The sequence below is a fragment of the Chelonoidis abingdonii genome, chromosome 1 (genome assembly GCF_003597395.2).
Source record: "Chelonoidis abingdonii isolate Lonesome George chromosome 1, CheloAbing_2.0, whole genome shotgun sequence".
Taxonomy (NCBI): domain Eukaryota; kingdom Metazoa; phylum Chordata; order Testudines; family Testudinidae; genus Chelonoidis; species Chelonoidis abingdonii.
This window is the reverse complement of record NC_133769.1, coordinates 16033780-16038563: the sequence shown is the minus strand read 5'-3', so window position 1 is coordinate 16038563 and position 4784 is coordinate 16033780.

The following is a 4784-nucleotide window of genomic DNA, read 5'->3' as shown; positions in this document are numbered from 1 at the left end:
GTTCAGATTGCTTTCCAGAGCGGTCACAGTGGTGCACTGTAGGATATCGCCCGGAGGCCAATACCGTCGATTTGCGGCCACACTAACCCTAATCTGACGTGGCAATACTGATTTCAGCACTTCTCCTCTTGTCGAGGAGAAGTACAGAAACTGGTTTAAAGAGCCCTTTATATCGATATAAAGGGCCTTGCTGTGTGGATGGGTGCAGGGTTAAATCGGTTTAAACGCGTAGTGTAGACCAGGCCTAAGAAATATAGCAGCAAGGGCAGAGAGGGCAGGTCTCCTTCAAATTAACTCCTTGCACCTTGGCTCTCCTTTTTGCTGGAGCACTAACAAATGTTCTCCAGCTGCAGCCTGGATCTTCAGCAATGCACGGGGTGGGGGAGGGATGAGGTAGCAAAGGATATCGAGCTGCCCAGCCCACCTCACAGCGGCGGAGAGCCACAATTCCCCACAGAGACCCCCATACCCTCTCCCTCATGCAGCATGTGTGGCACCGGCTCATTCGGCTCTGTGAATATGGCCCCTGCCATAGGTGCTAACTCTGTGGATGCTCCGGAACTGGAGCACCCACAGGGAAAAATTGGTGGGTGCCCTGCACCCACCGGCAGCTCCCCGCCCCACCCCAGCTCACCTCCGCCTCTGCTCTGCTTTCTCCCTTGAGCACACCGCTTCTCCCTCTAGCTCCCAGCGCTTCCCACCACGAAACAGCTGTTTCACAGTGGCAAGCACTGGGGGGCGGGGAAGGGGGAACGCAGCGCGCATAGAGAAGAGGCGGGGCCGGGGTGGGGATTTGGGGAAAGAAATCCAATAGGGGCAGGGAGGGGATGGAGATTTTGGGAAAGGGGTTGGAGTGGGGGCAGGGCAGGGGCAGGGCATGGGTGGAGTCAGGGTGGGGCCAGGGGTAGGGAGGACGCAAGCACCCACCTAAACCAGGAAAAGTTGGTGCCTATGGCCCCTGCCTAAGGAGGCTGCAGTGCACACTGGGTGTGCAGGAGCCAACCCGCTCTTACCTGCTGTCCTGGTGGTGCCCCAAATTTTCAGTTGTCCTACACATTCGCTTTTGCTGCTTATGCCTAAGGACGGCCCTGCCTCTGGCTGACAGGTAACTACCTAATTACCATCCAAGTGAAGTGAACTTGACTAATTGGCCCTTTAACTCTCTCTCACTCCTGATTGGGAAGGGGTTCATCCCATCACAGGTCCCTTTTCCTCCTCACTAATATCATGTCCACTAAAACCACAACCCTCTGTGGTAGTGCTCTGTACAACAAAGTTGTGAGGCATTCTTGTGAGTGACACAGTACAACCCCTTACCACTGGGAGCATCACCTCAGCCCTACTGCCCCTTGTACAGAGCCCATGGTGAACTGCCTACGTTGGTGTCTCATCGCAGCATGATGCCTTCTCTCTACTGAGCCATCATTCTGACGAGCAGTTAGATGACCCAGGACAATAGTTGCTGATTAAAGAACTTCAGATACTTGTGTTTAAACTCAGAAGTTACAGGGTTGGAGAAAGAGAGCTTGGTAGGCTGCCCCGCTCTTCCAGCTCACCAAAGCATGCGAGGGCCTGCACAAAACACTTCCCATTGTATTGCGTAGCAGAAAGTTGGAGCCTTTTCCTCCAGTCTTGGCCCCTGATCCTGCTAGCAATTCACAGTGTATGTGGACTGGCAGTACTTGCAAGAACTCAAGACTCGTGGTTACTGCACTCCTTGTCCATATGCTCATCATCATCAGACTCTGCTACTCCTTCAAAAACCCATTACAGTGCCCTGGATTGACAGCTCAGCAGGGCTGGCGCTTCCATGGAGGCAAACTAGGCAATCACCTAGGGCACCAGGATTTTCAGGGGATGGCATTTTGCCGGGGGGGGGGGGGGGGGGCGCAGGCGGCTCCGGTGGACCTGCCGCAGTCGGTGGACCCTCTGCGGAGGGTCCGTCGGTCCACGGCTCTGGTGGAGCTGCCGCAGGCATGCCTGCAGAAGGTCCGCTGGTCCCGCGTGGCTCCAGTGGGCCTCCCGCAGGCATGGCTGCGGCAGCTCCACCGGAGCCGTGGACCAACGGACCCTCCGCAGAAATTGCTGTGGCAGCTCCACCGGAGCCGCGGGAGCGGCGCGCAGGGCGACGAAATGGCCATGCGCGTAGGGCGCGAAAAAGCTCTAGCTCCGGTCCTGCAGCTCAGCAGGCTTAGATAGACAGCACAAGACTGCGGATCTCTGCAGTGTCACTCTGATGCTCCTGGTTGGGCCTCTCCACTTAAATATAATGAATTTGCTTCTCCTCCGATTTACACCAGTGTAAATGAGGGGACCACCACCGAAGCTGGTAGTGACACTGATGCGAAACTGGTGCAGGTTTTTGCAGGGCTGGTGCAAGGATGTTTCGCGCCCTAGGCAAAAAACTTCCACTTTGCGCCCTCCCCTCCTGCCCTGAGGCGCCCCGCTCCCGCAGCAGCTCCCCCCCTCTGCCCTGAGGCATCCCCCCCGCAGCAGCTCCCCCTCTCCACCCTGAGGTGCCCACCTTGTGGCAGCTCCCCACCCTCTGTCCCTGAGGCATGCCCCTGGCCCCAGCTCACCCCTGCTCTGTCTCCACCCCGAGCACGCCGTCACTGCTTCACTTCTCCCACCTCCCAGCCTTGCGACGCCAATCAGCTTAGGCTCCGCAAGACTGGGAGGCAGGAGAAGTGAAGTAGCCATGGCGTGCTTGGGGAGGAGGCGGGGCAGGGGTGAGCTGAGGTGGGGAGTTCCCCTGCATACCACCCCCGCTTACTTGCTGCAGGTGGCCCGTCCCATGCTCCCCTGCCCCAGCTCCCTCCGTCTAAATGCTGGCGGCGACTGGGGTGGCCGAAGATCTGGCCACTGCGGTCGCTGCCGAAGAAAATGGTGCCCCCCAGGCGACCGCCTAGGTCATCTAAATGGTTGCACCGGCCCTGGGTTTTTGGCCCAATCCCTTCTGAAGCTAAACAATTAACTGCGTGTGTCTGTAAAGCAGTCATCTGTCTGCCTTCAGCCTGCACAGCAAAGTTTTCTGTGATCTAGAAAACAACCGACCCAGTGGCCAAATGTAATATGATCTGTGCTGAGTTGCATAAATCCAATTGTATTTCCATTCAAAGCAAAGGAACTGAGCAAATGATCACTTTTGTCCAGAGACACTGGCTATTTATCATTATAAAATGGCCTTTGGCTCAGAGCACTGGTAAAGGTATAGACCAGGCCTGCACAACTCGTAAAGCGGTGAGGGCCACATTACTCCAAAGAAAACAGCTGAGGGCCGAAACCTTCCAGCACCGCGGAAACATCCCCTGCCCTAGCACCTCCCAGCCTGCGAACACACCCCGCTCCAGCTCCGCTCAGCCCTGCAGAAACAAACGCTTCTTCCCCAGCGCCGCCCCACCAAAACAGCTGTGGGCCAAAAAGGAAGGTTGGGGGTGGGGAGGTGATACTTGATTTTAAATCAACCAGGGGCTCCCAGCTGAAGATGTGGCTGGGAGCCCTCAGGGGCAAATTAAAGGTCCCGGGGCTCCGGTGGCTGGGGGAACCCGGAGCTTTCTGGGGCTGGGGCAGGGATTTAAAGGGCCCAGAGCTCCTGCCACTGAGGGGAGCCTGAGCCCTTTAAATCCCAGCCCCAGCCCATTCGCTGGAGTTGCAGCCGGGATTCAAAGGGCTCTAGGATGCCCGCAGCGGCGGGGAGCCCTGAGCCCTTTAAATCTCAGCCGCAGCCAGGAATCTCAGAGCCCTTTTGAATCCTGGCTGCGGCTGAGATTTAAAGGGCTCAGGGCTCCTCGTGGCTGCGGGCAGCCCAGAGCCCTTTGACTCCCGGCCACAAGCCACACAGTGAGGTTCCACGGGCCACATGCGGCCCGCAGGCTGTATGTTGTGCAGGCCTGGTATAGACATATCTACAGGTGATTGAATTCAGCCCAGCTACCGTTGACCTGCAGTTGGTGGCCTCTATGAAATGAGGTGGGGATCACAGTCCAGTTCCTAACTGACCATCACATGATTGATTCCTCTTCCTGGTTTCCTGCTGCTTTCATAGGTAACTAGACTCTTCTCTGCAAGGAAGAGAGCCAAAACCATGTGAGGTGACTGTTTTCTGGAGACCAACCTATATTGGACCCCAGCGGAAGGACACAGATCACAATTTAGAGATGCTGCAGCAGTACAATACATCGCGCTTCCCCTGAACCTTTAATCCAGAGCCTTTAAGGTTCTTTATAAACGTTCATTCATTAAGCCTTTCAACGGCTTTCTACCCAGAGGCACCAAGAGATGGGTAGCTCACCCAAGTTCCCACAGCAAGTCCATGACAGAGCTGGGTTGTAGAACCTGACCCCCAGTCCATGGCAGCAGTTTCTAGTAACAAATAGCAGGGACAGGATGTGTGAATAAGACCAAAAAGGAGGGATACAAAACACTGACTCATGCAGGAAACTGAGAATGCTGGGTGATCCCTGTTTTTCGTGTAACTTTTTCCATAATTTCTCTCTATCTAAGATACTTATATGGCCCCCCATTGCTGTAGTATCAGAGTCTCACCATCTTTAATGTCAATTAAAACTTCTACATCAGATGGAGGCTTCTGCATTTCTGACATAAATCATTTTCTACAATGGAGGGGAGAGAGCCTGGGACAGAGATAAGGTTGGGACTAAAGTGAGCGACGTCTCGTGAGCCGAGGACTCTCGAGGGGGGCAGGCATGACACTCCACGGCTGTAAAGATGCAAAGAAGATGGAATGCGCTCACGTGTCTGAGAAATCACCCTGGAGCGTCTTA